Source organism: Nannobrachium achirus, assembly GCF_963921795.1.
Source record: "Nannobrachium achirus genome assembly, chromosome: 22".
NCBI classification, from domain to species: domain Eukaryota; kingdom Metazoa; phylum Chordata; class Actinopteri; order Myctophiformes; family Myctophidae; genus Nannobrachium; species Nannobrachium achirus.
Genome location: NC_137829.1, coordinates 51748403 through 51768224, shown reverse-complemented (window position 1 = coordinate 51768224; position 19822 = coordinate 51748403).

Below are 19822 nucleotides of genomic sequence, written 5' to 3'. Positions count from 1 at the left end.
CGGTTGTTGAGTAAAAAGCATTTTTGTCCGAAATTATTTTGTTTTCCATTGGACATCCGGGTCATTTCCTCGCTTACCCCCAAAGTGCGCAACTGCGCCCTCTATCGGCTGTAACTGAATCTAAACACATTGTCTTGTAGTGCACGCCCTGCGGCCGAACATCTTCTCACTTGTTGACTTGACTACTTGAGAGAGACACATGAGCGCAAACACCGGAGGAGAAGGGAAAAGAATCAAGAAGCTAAGAATTATAACAAGTGAAGCTGTGAAAACCTACCTGTTACAGCGAAATACACCTACCAAGCATGTGGGGGCGCTGTGGCACAAGTGAGGCGCAGGTTGGATCATCATTTGGGATAAGCGAGGAAGTCCAATGGAAAACAAAATAATTTCGGACAAAAATGCTTTTTACTCAACAACCGGGGAGCGGCGTGTAATGAACGTTGTGCGGCGTCAAATCGTTAGCAGAGTTGGCTTGGGTAAGCACTTTATTTTTGAAATCTGATGTTCCTAGCGCAAACCGTTGAGGGCTCGATTACCCACTGGTCCTCATGTTAAAGTTCGAGCATGACTCTCATGTATATGAGAGTCATGTATTCAGGGCTACATCACCTCCATCTCACTGTCGTTGGTCCCAGCACGCTGCATGCTGCAGTGTCATGTCCTGTGGGAGGCGTCTATTTCAAGCAGCCATGCGGGGACATTCCACCTATTACCTAGCGCTCTATTTGGGGACGGGCCCGGTAATTGAATACCAGCATGACATTCCTCTGTAGCGCACATGTCCTCCATGTTATGTCTATCTATAGAATGAGGAGAATGTATGGGGGGCCGGCAGGCACGTGAAGGATTGTGACAGTCTCTCTCTCTCTCTCTCTCTCTCTCTCTCTCTCTCTCTCTCTCGCGCTCTCTTTCTCTCTCTCTGGCCTTTCTCTCCACTATGTGTGTGTGAGTGTGTGTGTGTGTCCATCGCCATCGGCCTGTCCTGTACTCCCCCCCCCCAGCCAGACCCAGCCAGCCCTCTGAAATCAAAAACATTGGCGGACAGCTGCCAACAACCTGACTAGCGGAGGCTACGTGCAGAGAATGTTAGAGAGGCAGGGGCTGACATTTCTAAAAGGGCCTTTTGGTGGAAATACCAAAAATAGCAGACCTCCAAGCTCCGAGCTTGGAGGTCGGCTATTTTCAGTGCGTGATACCACACTGAACTAAGCATAATCAAGTCAATACTACATGGAGAAGTAGCGTAAAGGCATGGATTTCTACACAGACAGGGCAATTCTTTCAACATTAGATGCTGCATTCAAGTTCAGGAGAAGTCTGATGTTTGATGTCTGTGTGTGCACGTGCCTGCTACAGTATATGCACACCGGCAAAGGGGGCCTCGCCGGGCAACATGCAAGGGTACAACTGGAAAGGAATAAATGTACAGTATATCATTGCTGTATCCATATTCTAACTTGTTGTGGGGTTTTCATTTCTTCCCTAAATTAACGCCCTTCTTGTAGCAGATCCACAAGCTCCAAACACGGTACGAAGCAATGAGTTTTGAGCTTGTTGATGTCATGTAGTTGTCATCTTGGGACCTTAGTTTGTGGTAAAACAATAGCGCAGTGGTTCTCAAAGTGGGGCCCGGGGACCCTCAGGGGTACTTGAGAGGTTTCCAGTCTAAAGGAATAGCCCATCTACAAGAGTTGTAAATCTACTATCCATCCATCCATCCATCCATCCATCTTCAACCGCTTATCCGGAATCGGGTCGCGGGGGTAACAGTTCCAACTGAGACCTCCATATTTCCTTATCCCGAGCAACTTCCTCCACTCCCTCAGGGAGTATACCGAGGCGTTCCCAAGCCAGTTTGGAGATATAATCCCTCCATCTGGTCTTTGGTCTGCCACGGGGTCTCCTCCCAGTGGGACGTGCATCGAGGAACTTCCTAGGAAGGCGCTCGGGGGGCATCCGTACTAGATGCTCGAACCACCTAAGCTGACTCCTTTCCAAGTGAAGGAGCAGCGGTTCTACTCCAAGTCTCTCTAGGGTGACTGAACTTCTCACCCTATCTCTAAGGGAGATACCAGCCACCCGTCTGAGGAAACTAGGGGTGTAACGATACATTTTAATAGCGATTCGATACATATCACGATACATGGTTGACGATACGATACATGGACGATATTGATTTATTTATGGCGATACGATACGATTCGATTCAATGATTTAAAATCGATATAGTAACTATTTAGCAAAGAAATTAAATCTGTGTGAAAGGTGTGGATAGTGCAGGTTTTTAAGGGAAACATGTATTATTATGGATATAAATAAGTAAACACTGTGATTATCTGCCAAATACATCTACATTGTATATTGACAAACCTGCACCTTGACATGAACCCAGAGATTACACACATTTATCGATAGACCAGTGTAGCTATATGGAAAGGAAAAGTAATTAAACCCATCCTTTTAATTTTTTCTTCTTAAAAATGATAAATACAATGCAAGTAGGTAGTATCGATACAATCGATTCTTTGCACTGCCGATTCGATACGATACAAAATAAAACGATACGATTCGATTTTAGCAGTTTTCATTTCGATATACTTCGATTTTTTAAGTTAAAAACGATATTTCGATACAGTTACTATATCATTACACCCCTAGAGGAAACCCATTTCGGCCGCTTGCACCCGCGACCTTATACTTTGGGTCATGACCCACACTTCATGACCATAGGTGAGAGTAGGAACGAAGATTGCTCGGTAGACAGAGAGCTTTGCCTTCCGGCTCAACTCTTTTTATCTTCACCACAATGCGATTTAGCGACTGCAAAACCGCTCCTGCTGCTATTTTTTTGGGGGAAAAAACTTGGACAAAAAAGCCTTGACAAATCTTGTCTTGTGGGGGCCTAATCTGGGATACCCTGACATGAGAAAGTTTGAGATCCAGATCCACTGCATTAGACTTGAGTCCAGCTGATAACCCCAACCACATACAGTGCCAGCGTACTACAGTGTATCCGACATTCCACCTTATATCCCTGCATGCATAAGAATCTCTAGTCAGTGGTGTGCGCTCTCTCCAGCAGACCCAGGGCCCCTATGGGGCTGTTAAGTATGACATCATTTTGTAGGCAGAGGAGAATTTCTGCCCCCAGTTTCCGTGAATCTTTTTACTATTTTTACTATTTACACATTTTTCTTCTCTTTGTTATTGAAAGGAAAGTGTTAGAATGATACTTTAGTCGTTATTTTTTAGTCGTTGTTTTTTGAAATAGCGAGGGACAGAAAATGCTCTGGGGGGCAGATTCTCCTCTGCCTACAAAATGATGTCACGGCTTAAAAGCCCCATAGCTGCTTGCTTGCCTTCCAAATGTTTTCAACAAGCTGCTGAGACGAGCTGGGGCCTGCCTGGCCCGTTCCCCCACTGCCTCTTGTGTCTGTGGAACAGCTGTTCCCTGGATTCGGTCCAGTTGGCCTCGCCTGCTTAAGGTTTCACTTTGATCCTGCATGACGTCACTGTCCAGCGGAAACGTCGTATCTCCAAGTTTCAAATGTGTACGTTTTTTTCATAAAGCAAAGCCCCGCTTCATCATACAAGGCTGTCGCACAAAACTAGTGAAAACAGCAGATCTACAAGCACACAACGCCTCGCACCGCGAGGCGTTGTGTGCTTGTAGATTGGCGGTTTTCACTAGTTTAAATCGTTTAAAAAATGATAAATACAAAACAAGCGGTTTTGGATATACGAGGTTGCCACCCGACAATGACGATGACCAACACTGCATCATCACATAACATCCCTTCACATTAGCGCAGAGGGCCGAGCATGAGCACTGCAGGAAGTATGCCTAAATCTCCATTGGTTTGTGGCACTTTATCCCTAACCCTTGTGCATTACTTCTGTTTACACTCCTTTATAGCTTTACTTCTAGGACTCTATTCTTCGGGGTGCTCAACCCAAGACCCAGATAAGAATGTGGCGACTGCCCGTTCGAGCAAAATACTCTTGTGAGTGGAGCAAATATGAATACATACATACAAACATATTTTGGTCTTCACCTTAATATCCCAGAAGGAATCTGCATGTACACACACACACACACACACACACACACACACACACACACACACACACACACACACACACACACACACACACACACACACACACACACACACACACACACCTTGTTGTTCTTCGCTAGCTGCGTGCTTACATCCACGGCCTGGCGTGACACAACACGCCTGGGAGGAGCAGGAGCAGGAGGAGGAGGAGGTAATTGATCCGCGCTCTTCCCTCCTGCTCCCCCTGCATGTGACAGATTCACTGTGGCAGGCGGTGATGTGTCATGTGACACAGGACTGGGTGTCACACCAAATTCTGGGCCCCGGGTACAAGGATTCACTGCGGGGCCCCTGTGCTTTAACTATTGAAAAATAGCAGATAAACAAGCTCACAGCGCGGCACCGAGTGCCGCGCTGCGAGCTTGTAGATCTGCTATTTTTGAAAAATCATGAAAATCTTTGAATATTTCAAATCCTTCGGAGGTCTTTTGAAAAACCTATGTTTCTATGTCAGTGGAGCTCAAACCTTTTCATGTCAAGGACCCCCAAAATGGTATGTATTTGGCCACGGACCCCCATCTCAAAATATTTAGTTCCAGGGACCCCCCAGAAGCAAAAGTTTAGTTACAAATGTTCGCTTAAAAAATACATAATATTCAAAGATTTGCACACATTTTCACGACTTTTCAAAAATAGCAGATCTACAAGCTCGCAGCGCGGCACTCGGTGCCGCGCTGCGAGCTTGTAGATCTGCTATTTTTCAATGGCTAAAGTATAAAATAATTAAGGCCCCTCCACCACCTTGGGCCCCTAGTGACTCAGTCCCACTTTCCTACCCCTTGTGACGCCCCTGGACACAGGACTGGGTGGCATCCAGGGTGAGGACTGACTGAGGAGCAGGGACTGTGTTCTTCTCGGTGCATGGCTGGCACGTGCAGGGGCGTCACAAGGGGTAGGAACGTGGGACTGAGTTACCGGGGCCCAAGGTGGTGGAGGGGCCCTAGTAACTTTAGCTATTGAAAAAATAGCAGATATACAAGCTCACAGCGAGCTTGTAGATCTGCTATTTTTGAAAAAGTTGTGAAAATGTGTGAAAATCTTTGAATATATGTATTTTTTAAGCGAACATTTCTAACTCAAATTTTGCCTCTGGGGTGGTCCCTGGAACTAAATATTTTGAGATCGGGATCCGTGGCCAAAATACATATCATCTTGGGGGTCCTTGACATAGGTTTCTTGCACACATTTTCACGATTTTTCAAAAATAGCAGATCTACAAGCTCGCAGCGCGGCACTCGGTGCCGCGCTGTGAGCTTGTATATCTGCTATTTTTCAATAGTTAACATTCATGAGGGGCCCACAGTGAATCCTTGTACCCAGGGCCCAGAATTTGGTGTGACGCCCCTGGGCACGTGAGCCAACGCTGGCCTTTTCCAAGTAAACGGTCCAAACCTCTCTGTGCATTTGCTTCATGATGTTTGTTGACAGCATTGGATTTCTTCTCTTAGTGTAACTCTTGTATTCGTTTCTAACTTTACGCGTGCGTTTTGTTCTATGTGTCAAAGTGGACAACAATGGAAAGAATATTGCTGGGTGGGGACAGCCTATAAAGCCCTTTGCACACAGGCGCGTTTATCCGTACGGATAAAACGGACAATTTCACTTTTTGAAGCGGTGACTAGCCGCTTCCAATGTATGCTCATGTCTGTCCCATGCCTTGTCCTCACTCACTCACTCACTCACCAGTATGAACAGGATCTGCGCATGCGCGCGCGCGCGAGAGAGAGAGAGAGAGAGAGAGAGAGAGAGAGAGAGAGAGAGAGAGAGAGAGAGAGAGCCGAGAGAGCCAGACAGAGCAAGCGATGCTGATTTCTAAACCGAAAGTGAAACTTTCGGTTCCCTGGGACCCATCTGAATCAAAAACAGATCTGGAACTGCTCTAATTCACCGCTTCAGTTCGAACCAAGGTTTGATTTTTAAAAAGAAAACAATGATTCTCTACGACCTCATGCACACCGGATCCGAATTGGCCGTGCGACGAGTGGCTGCGGCCGTGCGTTATTTTCTCGCTCGAACCTAGTTCGATTTTTTCGATGTTTTCAGACATTTAACCACTTGAACGCCATTTCTCATTACTTAACAAACTTGACCTTTCACTCTGTACTTAGTCTGCTCTTTTCCCCCTCTACACCAAACCTTTTTGCCGAAAATAGCCGACCTACAAGCTCAAGCGTTGTGAGCTTGTAGATCTGATATTTTTGGCTATAAAGTTCTCAGAATATGGACACTGGGGTTCAAGTGGTTACTATAAAAAATGAAGAAAAAAGTTTGAATCACACAAAGATTTGGAGGACCCCCTGGCCTGTAGTAACTCTGAGGACCCCCTAGGGTCCCAGACCCCCTGTTGAAGACCCCTGACTTAAACCCTCTACTCGGACCACCAAACCTCATTGCCAAAAATAGCCGATACACAAGCTCACAACTCGTCACGTTGTGACACGTTGTGACACGCAGTGAGCTTGTAGATCTGCTATTTTTGGTGAATGTTTCCCCCAGAATAGGGATGCTGTGGTTCAAGTGGTTAAATGTCTGTCAGGATCGGTCTCCTTGTACCCTTATTTTGTAGCGTTGAGCGTTTCCTGTATTGCCAAGTTACTGTTGCCTGTCTTGTCTCACCTCCCTGTGATTAGTTCTTGTTCCCCACCTGTGTCTTGTTAGTGTTCCAGCCAATCGTGTGTTGATTGTACTTATGTTTCACCTGTGTCTACTAGTCTGCGTCTATTTAAACCTCCCTTTGTTCAGTGTCTCCTTGTCAGTTTATAGTTAGTATCATGGTGCGTCCTCCTGTTGTTTGTCCTGCATTGTTGTATTATGAGTTTAATAATAAATCATCACTGAACCTGATCTGCCTGCCTGGTTCTGAATCTGCACTTGGGTCCAAAAATCCTGCCTCACACGTGACAATGTCAAGTACAGTATGAAGTTATTTTCAATCTGTAATGGAAACTACTATTCTCCCATGTCTTCGTCATGACACATACTGTATATTTTTATATTTACTTATGTATCGTAATATGACATGTATGTAAGGTTCTAGTGACCACTGTCCTAGATGATAGAAGATGGGGGGGTGGTTAATCTAATGGAGAAAGGCGATGTGGGAATTGCGGTTTCTTCTTACAGTAATAGCGACAGATGGGCGAAACACGAAGAAGAACAGTGTTTATGGGAATTGACGATTCGATTGCACAAGAATTGCCACAGGTTTCCAACATGAGTTCCTCGTCCATTTATTGTAGTTTCACTTCCCTTTCCGACGCGGTAATCGTGTGGTTTTAGAGCAGTGACACCTGACACGTTAGAAGCTGCATAATTCGTCTCTGTCGAGTGGAAACCTCATATGTCCAAAACTGTCACTTTTCAGGATGATTCTTTTTTTGTGCAGAAGTTGCAGATCTACAAGCCCAAAACGCATCGTCCCGTGCCGTGTTTCGAGCTTGTGTGACCCTGTGGTAGGGTGATAATTTATATAGTTAAAATGTGGAGATGAGAGGATTCTGCCCCAATAGCAACGTAAAAACAAGCCAGGACATGACATGTGCGTGCGTGCGTGTCAGTGTAGATTCCGCCGACTAAAACTGTTCGTCGACTACTTTTTTCATTGACGGAAACCAAATAGAAACTAAATAAAAACTAAGCTATTGACTAAAACTAAAAAGCAGATAAAAATGTTAGGGAGGGACTAGTGGAGAAGAGATCCAGGATAACTAAATCTATACTATAATTAGAGAGAGAGGTCAGTCAGTCAGGCCGGCTTTACACTGCAGTCAAATCCAGCCCAAATCCGATTTGTTCTCAAATCTGATCTTTTGGCCCGACTTTTCACACTGCATTTGCAAGTGACATAGATCTGATCTGTGCGTTCAGACAGCGTTAGCCCAAAGCTGCCCTGCGGCGACATGCATGCTTTGGTTACCGTGGTAACGACGTAGGCGTCATGACGTTACGTCACTACGTCGACGCTGGTTGATTACGTTCTGATTACGTTCAGGAAATGCGACATAATAGACCATAGTAAACACACGTTAATATTGTTTTTCTCTCTTCTTTTCTTTACTCTTGTGTTTCGCTCTTCTCTCTCGTTTTCACTGTTTAGCTCACGTGTTTTATCTCTTCTCTTTTGTTTTTCTCATGTGCTCAGAGCGCTGTAATCAAATAGTAAATACTCGCGCTCTGTAATTATGTAATTTACAGCCGCGATCGGGTCGCGCTGCTCGCGCAGCAAGTGACACTTGGGCCAGTTTGATGTGACTTGAATGTGACCTGCATATAAGTCAATGGGGTGGATGGTGATTGCTGCTTTTCAGACTGAGTCAGATGTCCTCAGATCCGATAGGGATCGGATTTGAAACTACCTCTGGATGTGGTTTTTCAAAATCGGATTTCATGTGACCTGAATGTGACATGTTTGGATTTTAGACTATTTAAAAAAAATCGGATTCCACTTTTGAAGTGACTCAGATCTGATTCAGGCAGATTTCAGTGGCAGTGTAAAGCCGGCCTCAGTCAGTCAGTCAGTCAGTAGGTCACAAATGCATTATCTATTCACTCGCTCAGCGACTGATCTCAAATTTAACATGGCATTGGCCATTAGCATTATACACACGGTGACGGAGCCCGAATTTCATTTTTCCCAAATTCTAGCTATTTATTAGCGTTTCTTCACTCTACAGCTCTACAGCCTGTTGTCAGGGTTACGGTCCGTTCCTCCAGGCCATGGGATCTGTAGCCCCGGGCCCACACACACCCTCTCTCACAGTTAGGAATGTTGCACTCTCTCTCTCTCTCTCTCTCTCTCTCTCCTCTCTCTCTCTCTCTCTCTCTCTGCATGGGTCACGCATGCAACGGTGATGTGTGTCTCATCTTCCAACGGGTATAGAAAATTATGTGGAGCAAATACATCCTCATACTCTATTCACCTAATTTTGCTGTTTAAATTATTTGTATCCATCATCTTATATTTACAATGGGCTTATTGCCGCATCCCACTTCCAAAAACGTCCACGCCCACTCTGACATCCACTCCAACTCTACTTCGACTCAACGGTAGGGAGCAGAGCGTAAGGAATACCGCCCACAACCCTATGCCGTCCGCTCATTCGCTAGAGAGCAAGAGAGAGAGAGAGAGAGAGAGAGAGAGAGAGAGAGAGAGAGACTCCGGTTACAAGAGGGAAGGGGGGGGGGGGGGCGCTGCACAGGAGAGAGAGAGAGAGAGAGAGAGAGAGAGAGAGAGAGAGAGAGAGAGAGGAGAGAGAGGAGAGAGAGAGAGAGAGAGGAGAGGGAGGAGAGAGAGAGAGAGAGAGAGAGGAGAGAGAGAGGAGAGAGAGAGAGGAGAGAGAGAGAGAGGAGAGAGAGAGAGAGTCTCAATCGCTAGGATCAGGGGCGTCACTTGGGTATGGCAGGGGTATGCAGCTATATACCATACCCTGGGTCCAGGGGGGAAGATGAAATAGCAACCAGCAACCAAGCTTTTCTTCTGGAATTAACAAACTAGAATCCACTGTTACTGGGCTAGCTAGCCGAGAGCCTGTAGCTAGCTAGCCGAGAGCCTGTATCTTACAAGAAGTTTGCGGCCCTTCGGGCCACTCAATCTAGAGTTCACAGCAAGATACTGTCTGTCTGTCTGTCTGTCTGTCCTGTCTGTCTGTGTGTGTGTTGTGTGTGTGTGTGTGTGTGTGTGTGTGTGTGTGTGTGTGTGTGTGTGTGTGTGTGTGTGTGTGTTGTGTGTGTGTGTGTGTGTGTGTGTGTGTGTGTGTGTGTGTGTGTGTGTGTTGCTAAAATGAAAACATTGAAATAATGAAAATAAAACATTGGCAGGCATATTACAGTAACAATAATAACACAATTAGGCCAAAACTTTTTTTTATTCAAAAAACTTTTTTTTTTTTTTTCAAAAAAAAGAATTTTTTTTTCAAAAAAAAATTTTTTTTTTATTTTTTTTAAAAGCGGGCGTGGACCTCTAGTAAATATACACTCCTCCATGGGCTGCTCCTTACATTATGATGCTCCCACATATTCTCACGCACGCACCATGCAGTTACAGTTACTTTCCCCATAACCCACACTCTGCACATATTTTGCAGCACATATATTCGAACGGGTAAGGTATATGTAATTTTATGTTTAGTTGCACTCGGGTGTTGCACTTGAAAATAGCAGCTCTACAAGCTCACAACCAAAAGTAAAATCAATCATTAGGACACCAAAATACATTTTCGTCATCAAAATCAACTGTAGATTTAGTCTACTAAAATCTTATGATATTTAGTGAACTAAAACTAGACTAAAACTAAAACATACCAGATGACTAAAATGTGACTGAAACTAAATGACATTTTATTCAAAAGACTATGACTAAAACTAAATCGAAAATGTGCTGCCAAAATCAACAGTGAGTGTGAGCATGTCCTGGGCTGACGTGGATCCACCTTCACATAGCAGGGCCCTGACTCATGGCAGAGCAGCCTTCCTGGCTGCGCCCCCACACGCTTTCCAAAGAATACAGTCATCAATAACCTCACCACTTCACCCCTATAGCATCACTATCCTGGGGGAGGGCCTTCTAGGAACTCTGATTATTGGCCACTTTGGAGCTTGTACCGTAGGTCGTCTATTTTCCCCACAGATGTGTTGTAGAGGAGGGGGGAAAGAGTGGATCAAGTACAGAACCAAACCTGGTCAAGTATTAGTTTACTATATAGAGGCGGCCCTCATCTTCACTTAATGCGGCCCGCAGGTTAATGTCGGAATACTGATATATTATTGATTTCAACTGTTTCGATTGCAAACATGCAAACATGACCCGCTTTAATTACTTCAGTCTATATTAGTAGTTTAATGACTAGTATTACATTTGTATTGTCTTTTTTATGGCCAATGTATTTGTGGTTCATAAACTTAACATAATTATAACTAAATGCATTTAAAAATACATGACATTTTTACTTTTCAGGATTCCAATTAAAAAATAGCAGAAACGGCTAAGCTAAAAATCTAAGCTGAAAACGTGTCGCACTGTGATACGTTTTGAGCTTGTAGATCGGCTATTTTCTCTGTTGTGTGATAGAATGACAAAGTAGGCCTTCATTTCCAAAAGAATTGTTAACAGGTTTCTGACCGACAGTATAATGCATTGTGGCCCTGTGGAGTGAGTGTGGAAATATAGTAGCCCTCTCCATCATTTAGGAGGAGGAGTGGGTTAGGGGAGAAAACTAAAATTATCATTATTATTTTTCAAATGCATACAGTTATGTTAACTTCATGAACTTAAAGCTGTACTGTGGAAGCTGCTCAACTAGTGGTCAGTAGTGGTATTGCTTTTTTCGGCCGTTTTTCGCGGTGACCCCCGCGGACCCCCGCGGACCCCCGTGGACCCCCGCGGGGGCGCTGTGATTGGCCGGTAGTGTATCATGTGGGAGATGACATCATTTTGCCGGGAAATTCTCCCCCCCCTCACAACTCATAGAAAACATATAAAGAGAAGGCTTCAGAAGCTGAAAATAACAGAGTGGGGGTTCTAAAACTTTAGCGATTTAACAGTTAGGACAATTTTAAGATTTGTTTTATAAAAAAAGTTACATAGTATAACTTTAAATACAAATACATTGCACAAAAAATACACGTAAGCTACTAATATAGAGTGAAGTAATCAAAGCGGGTCATGTTTGCATATTATGTTTGTAATTGCAACACAGTTGAAATCAATTCAGTATTCTGCTATTAACCCACGGGCCGCATTAAGTGAAGGTGGGGGCCGCATGTGGCCCCCGGGCCACCAGTTGCCCATGGATGACATAAGGGAAGCAGGGGGCGGCATAGCTCAGGGGTAGAGAAACAGACATTAGAGCACAAAGGGTTCCCGAAGGGTTCCCAGTTCGAATCCGGGCTCCCCCTGAGTTAATGTCGAAGAGTCCTTGAGCAAGACTCTGAACCCCTATAGTTGCTCCCGGTGAGCAGGTTGGTGCCTTGCATGGTTTCCTCCGCCATCGGTGTGTGTGTGAATGTGTGTGTGAATGTAATGTGTGTGTGAATGTAATGCACAATCTCTGTAAAGCGCCTTGGACAAAAAGCGATATATAAATGCACCATTTACCAAGCAGTTCCCGCAGTCCTGTTTGCACATGTGCATCTGCAGCTACAGTGCTACTATCTGACCTGTGGAAACTGTGAGTCTCCACTAATGGGGAAGTTCCTTTATACTACATAGCTCTACTGCTGTAAAAGGAAGCAGCCATTCATGGTTGATTTGGACAAGGGGCGGTGGGGGGGGGGGCATTGGATTTACATCCTCCAGCTGGAGACCCCTGCAGACCCCATGCCCTGACCCCTCCACACAATGGGAGGAGGGGGCTGTCTCATCACAGACCTGGGCCTGAATAGTAATGCCATCATCCATGGGAAAAACTCCAAAACCTCCGCCGCGGTGGGAAAGGACAACAGAGCCTTTGTGTTGTTGTTGCACTTTCCCCCGTAACCCCCTTATCCACCCCACCCACCCCCCACCCCCAATACCGGGAAGGGGTTAATACTGCAGGAACGCTTGTGATTGGTTGACCGCCCGCCACTATTACTGCTGTGTTCTTTGTACCGTAGAGCAGGGGCGTCACAAGGGGGAGGAAAGTGGGACTGAGTTACCAGGGCCCAAGGTGGTGGAGGGGCCTTCATTATTTTATACTTTAGCTATTGAAAAATTGCAGATATACAAGCTCACAGCGCGGCACCGAGTGCCGCGCTGCAAGCTTGTAGATCTGCTATTTTTGAAAAGTCGTGAAAATGTGTGCAAATCTTTGAATATTTATGTATTTTTTAAGCGAACATTTGTAACTCAAATTTTGCTTCTGGGGGGTCCCTGGAACTCAATATTTTGAGATGGGGTTCCGTGGCCAAATACATACCATTTTGGGGGTCCTTCACATGAAAAGGTTTGAGCTCCACTGACATAGAAACATTATAGGTTTTAAAAAAAACCTCAGAAGGATTTGAAATATTCAAAATTTTTCATGATTTCTCAGCTCGGTGCCGCGCTGTGAGCTTGTACATCTGCTATTTTTCAATAGTTAACATTCATGGGGGGCCCGCAGTGAATCCTTGTACCCAGGGCCCAGAATTTGGTGTGACGCCCCTGCCGTAGAGGTTCTCAGACCTTTTCCCATGTCATGACCCGATCAAACCCTAACCCTAACCCATGACCCGATCAAATCAACATGCATTTGGCCTCGGACCTTCCCATCTGAGAGTATTCTCTGTGTCACAGGGGACCCCCACAGGGGACCCCCGCCCATACAAGATGTGTGTTGTTAAAATGTTTGTTTGTTTGTATCATTTCATTCTTGTCCACATATTGCTCCTGGATAGAAAGCGGATCTGTGGAGGCTTTCTACGCAAAGATATTTAATCATTTTCTTTTTGAGTAACGTCACATTTTACCTCACACTCATACATCACACGTTGTTATTGCACAGGCCTCAGGTTCTCATTCATACGTTATTAATCATTTCCTACCACAAACTGTCTTCCCCCGGAGCTTTTCAAAGCCTGTGATGATCACCATCACAGGACTTGAAAGCTTGTCTTTGGTTTCGGGAGCAGTTAGCTCCATCTGCTTTGAGCTGCTTGATTTTGGATGAGGGAAAGGGGGTTATCTGGGAGTCAAGAGTGGGGTTGGATGAGGGAAACAGAGTGATCTGGGAGTCACAGTGAGGTTGGATGAGGGAAACAGGGTGATCTGGGAGTCACAGTGAGGTTGGATGAGGGAAACAGGGTGATCTGGGAGTCACAGTGAGGTTGGATGAGGGAAACAGGGTGATCTGGGAGTCACAGTGAGGTTGGATGAGGGAAACAGGGTGATCTGGGAGTCACAGTGAGGTTGGGTGAGGGAAACAGGGTGATCTGGGAGTCACAGTGAGGTTGGATGAGGGAAACAGGGTGATCTGGGAGTCACAGTGAGGTTGGGTGAGGCACTTTGTAGTTTTAGGTCCCACGCAACGGCCGGGAGGGGTCAGTTGAGTAATAATCAATCATTTCTATTGAGAGAATCAGAGGAGGTTGACAGTATGATGGTAACAGGGAAATATTCTCAATGGAATCATTAGTGATTCACATATTTAGTTTTTATCCCGGTCCCTCCCATAGCCTCCTCCTGGTCACCTGCTGAGATGATGTCTTCAGAAGAGTGGTGTCGTTATCAGTCATCATGCCTCGATCTGACTGACCAGTGGAGATGGGTCATGTCAGTCAGGGACGTGCTGGCCATTGGGAAAAGCGGGACAACTCCCGAACGGCCGGTTCATTCCCGGCCGGCCATTAGGATAAAATGTCAGCCTTTGTTCCATTTTGGGGGCTGGGCGGCCAACAAAGTAAATAGTCACTGTCGAGCAGAAACCTTGTATCTCCAAGTTTCAAATTTGTAATTTTTTTTCACAAAGTAAAGCCCTGCTTCATCATACAAGGCCGTCGCACAAAAGTAGTGAAAACAGCAGATCTACAAGCACACAACGCCTCGCACCGCGAGGCGTTGTGTGCTTGTAGATCGGCTGTTTTCACTAGTTTAAATAATTTTTAAAATGATAAATACAAAACAAGCGGTTTTGGACATACAAGGTTTACACCCGACAACAACAAAATATAGCTCATGTAATTGGCCCACTGGCTTGTCACTTTGTCACAAATCTTTGAGTAGCAGCAGCGTGCGCAATGAGGGCCTCTCCAACTCTTTTTCCTGGGATGAATCAGGGGCCCAGCACGTCCCTGGTGTCAGTCCACTGAAATGAGTTTCTCCTCTGCAGGCGTCTGGTATCAGCTTGTTGTTAGAACACTGTCAGATAAACTGTCGGCTTTCTGGGCCAAACAGGTTTACTAATACTGTGATGACGTAGCAACAATTTATTGAGGCTGTTGTGACATTTGATTTGTTGTTGGACATCTTAATAAAACTCCTGTCAACAGTGTTCTGTGTCAAGGTGACATGGATATGACAAACTTGACATGGGTTTTTATAGGTCATATTGTCAGAAAATAGCATAGGATGTCATATAATAATAACAACATAATAAGTGTGGTTGTCTGAAGGGCGACACACTATTGTTATCAGTCCAAGTTTATAGAGTAATATTTAGCCAATGAGGAACCAGCATTCTTGTGACGTCACGTTTATGCCGCTTCCTCGTCAATTGGCTAAAAGCAACGAGGAAACAACATCAAAAGCAGTTTTTTCTTCTTCCTCATTGGCTAAATGTTACTCCATAAACTCCAGAGGATTGGTCAAGCTTCACATGACATTTTTGCTGCTTCCTCATTGGCTAAAAGTTACCCTATTGACTTGAACGTCAAAATGCAAAAACGGCAAGCACACACTTGCAATTTTTACAGAATTGCACCTTTCTAGTTCATAAATAGATATTATTAAAAATCTGATCTATCAATTGTGGAAAGAACAAGAAACAAGCCTATAAGTAACAAAACACATGAACGACCAAGATTATGTCTACATGGATGGTAGCAATATCTTAGTCAATTATAGCATCAAGTACAGTAAAGTATACGTTACTTTTCAGTTGTGTAAAGTAACTAAGTAGACCTACATTTACTTAATAACTTACACATTTTAAGGTATTTGCACTTTACTTGAGTATTTCCAGTTTTCAGCACTTTTACTTCTACTCCACTAAATTTCAGTGGCAAATATTGTACTTTTAATCCACTACAATTATTTGAAAACTTTAGTTACTAGTTAATGTGTAGATTTGTATTATTATTACAAAATATACATTAACCACTTTAGCCCAGTGTACATTTTGTCCATTTGAAAATAGTCCGATCTACAAGCTCACAATGCGTTGCCGTGCACATTACATTTGAAACATTGAAAACGGACATTCTGCATACTTTTGGTACTTCAAGTGCATTTTGATACCGATACTTTTGGGAGAAATCTCGCTTTTGCGAATGCCCATCATTTCGACCGGAGGGATAGCGACTCACTCCACGGAGGTTAAGGTTAGGGTGAGGGTTAGAGTCGGGTGTCGAAAAGATGACATGTAGTAGCAGCGACACACTCAAAGGAGTCATAAAAGGAGTGATGAGTTTTTTACAGCATGCGACAAGACGCACAAATCGAACTGGTTTCGATCGAGGAAAAAACGCACGGCGGCAGCCACTCGTCGCACGGCTAATTCGGAGCCGGTGTGCATGAGGTCATAGAGAATTATTGTTTTCTTTTCAAAAAATTATATTGTCCGTTTTATCCGTGCGGTTAAACGCACCTGTGTGCAAAGGGCTTTACTCCGGACCTTTACTTGTTTTACTCAAGCAAAACATTTGAGTACATTTTCCACCACTGAGTATCATCAAGTATACAGTAATGTACTTTTACTGGGGTAATGTTTTGGCTGCAGTACTTCCTCCACCACCTGCAGTCAGCCACAGGCATGTGCATCAAAGTGGGCTTGACTGAGACCCTGCCCTTTTACTTGTCTATAAAAAAGTGCCCTCTCCAGACCACGCATGCAGTTTTAGCTATGGTGAAGGAAATGCAAAAATGCCCTCTTTCCATGCCAGAGCTGAAGGCAGTATTCAAGAGAATTGCCTTGTCCAAACTCTCCTGAACTTGAATGCAGCATCTTGTGTTGAAAGACTTGCCCTCTCTGTGTAGAAATCCATGCTATACGCCACATCTCCACTATTCACTTGATTATGCTTGGTTCATTCTGGTATCAAGTACTGAAAATAGCTGACCTTCAAGCTCACAACGCATTTCCACCAAAAGGCCCTTTTAGAAATTTCAGCCCCTGCCTCTCTAGTCCTGCGTGGTCAGACTGTTGCCTCCACGATTTGCAAATTGCTCCCGTCATACAGTCTGGGGCACGGAAATAGAAACGATGAGTGCGAGATAGAGCGGATGTGACGCAACCGCTCCCTTGGTGCAGTAGCAACTAGAAGCAGTGCTCTTCCGAACACAGGTCTCCACCAGGCCGTGCGTCCTGGTGGTGCTACTGTATAATAGGCCAATGTAAAAAGTGTGGCATATGTTCTTCACCATAGATCTTTCATGGAAATCGGACGCTGCATGCATGATTTGAAGCATTGTGTTCCAAAAATGTGTTTTGCTAAACTCTACCTGCTGGTGGCGCTATAACAGGCCAATGTGAAAAAAGGTAGCATTTGTTCCTTGACCTAGTGAATATGTGTGGCAAATTTCACGGTAATCGCAAGCTGCGTTGATGATTTGAAGCATTTTGTTCAAAAACGGAGCAATCCTGCAAACTTTGGAAGCTAATATTAGCCAATCAGGATGGAATATGAAATATCAGCCCGATCGGACTTGATCACATGACTAGAGATACTGTGTACCGATTTGTGTGATTTTTGGATAAAATCTCAAGGAGTAATATGCAAAAATGTGTTTTACATAAGTCGGCCCAAAGGTGGCGCTATAAAAGGCTGATGTGAAAAATGCAGGGCAAAGGTTTATCCTTAGCCTCTAGGGAGTGCGCTTACAAAGTTTGAAACTGATCGGTGGAGTTATAGATAAAACCACAAATCAGCCTGTTATAGCGCCACCATGAGGCTGATTTAAAAAAAGGGATTTGAGGCATTTTGTTCAAAACGGCTCAATCCTACAAACTTTGGAAGCCAATCTTAGCCAATCAGGAAGGAATATGCAAAATCGGACAGATCTGTGTCGATCACATGACTGTCGAGATACTGCCTACCGATTTGTAGGATTTTTAGACAAAATCTGTAAGAGTAGTGCACAGAAATGTGTTTTGCGAACATCGGCCACTAGGTGGCGCTAGAAAAGGCCCATTTGAAAACTTTAGGGCAGAGGTTCTAGATTGGCATCCAGGGAATGTGTGTGCTCACTTTGGCAGCGACCGGGCCAACGGCGACTGAGATTAGCTGCACACAAACTGCGAGGACACACGGACGGACGCACGGACGCACGGACGCACACACGGACGGACGAAGGGGAAAACATACTCTCCCCCAAGCCTTCGGCTGGTGGAGACAATAACAGGTCCTACTGGAAGCGTTATGTCTCCTTTCAATATTTTTTGGGGCCGTTATTTCGTCTTTCTCTGGTGTTATCGGTGTTACTTCCATGATGTGTTCAAATGTTTTCTTAAACTATACACGCATAACAAGAATATGCTGCTCGAATGACTCTGTCTGTGCGAGTGTGCTTCTGTTATGTTTCCAGTGGGACTACAGTTCCGTCAACTTGCGTGCAGCAGTGGCTAATTCTGATACTCGCTGTTTCGGGAGCTGCCGTTCCAGACTCTATATAGCATTCGAGATTGTGGAATAGTTGTCTGGTCACGCGAGACTACTGTCTCTCTAACATTCTCTGCACGTTCCTGGTCAGCCGGTAGGCAGACAGCAGAGGAGGAGGAGGAGGAGGAGGAGGAGGAGGACACCATAACAACACAACAGAACACAACAGAGAGCATCTTCTCTCCTGGCTCTTAGCGGGTGTTATAATGCAGGGAGACTTCTTTCACATGGTAATGGGGTAGACATTGTGTTGCCCCACTTTTCACTCCATTCTCTGTCTCTACCCACTCACTGGGGCTCTCTCTCTCTCTCTCTCTCTCTCTCTCTCTCTCTCTCTCTCCATCGGCTCTGTTCTTATTTCTGTCAGTATACAGTATATATACAGTATATATACTATATATATATATCTACAGTATATACAGTACCACCCCCAGCTTCCCCCATTTTCCAGACTCAGCGTTGCCACATTGGCTTATTATAATCGACTTTGGGCTTTCTTTTTCGTTAAGTCGCTTGTAAATATTGATTTTTTTAAGGGTCTTTTTCTAAAGGGTAGTTGTGAATTGTGGGCTTGCTTCCAAGTGTTTTAAATCATTATTTAAACCAGCGGTTCTACGAGTAAGCTGCCAGAGGAGATGAAGGTCCGAGTGACCGAAACGTCGTGCTCACAACGTGCTCACAACGCCTCGCAATAGAACCGTGTTATACAAAATGTAATGCTTCAACTCTTAGTGCTCGTCAGTTGGGGGGGGTCCCCAGTTAAAATATGATTATTTTGGGGGTCGCGGCCTGAAAAGGTTGAGAACCACTGATGTAAATCATCAAACAGACATTGGTCTTGTGTACCTTACTACACGCGCATGCATGACATTCTGACAGATACAACGATACAACAGATACAACAGACACACAGACAGACAAGACAGACAGACAGACAGACAGACAGACAGACAGACAGACAGACAGACAGACAGACAGACAGACAGACAGACAGACAGACAGACAGACAGACAGACAGACAGACAGACTGGAATGCAAACATGTTTTGAGTGGGAGTTCACCAGAATCTGTGCCATTTGCTGGGAACTGCTGCAGCAGTGTCAGTAGGTTACTGGTGTAACCCCGGTGACTTTTACACACGCGCGCGCACAAACACACACACACACACACACACACACACACACACACACACACACACACACACACACACACACACACACACACACACACACACACACACACACACACACACACACACACACACAGTTGGCAAAACACTGCGATGTTATTGATAATACAACAATAATATTAACAAAATCTGTATTGTGAACACCTTGAAAAAGAAATGTTTTCATTTTGATACCAATAAATAGGGACTTAATCTAAACTACATTATGTCTATTGATCCAAGTCGGGAGGCAATTGGT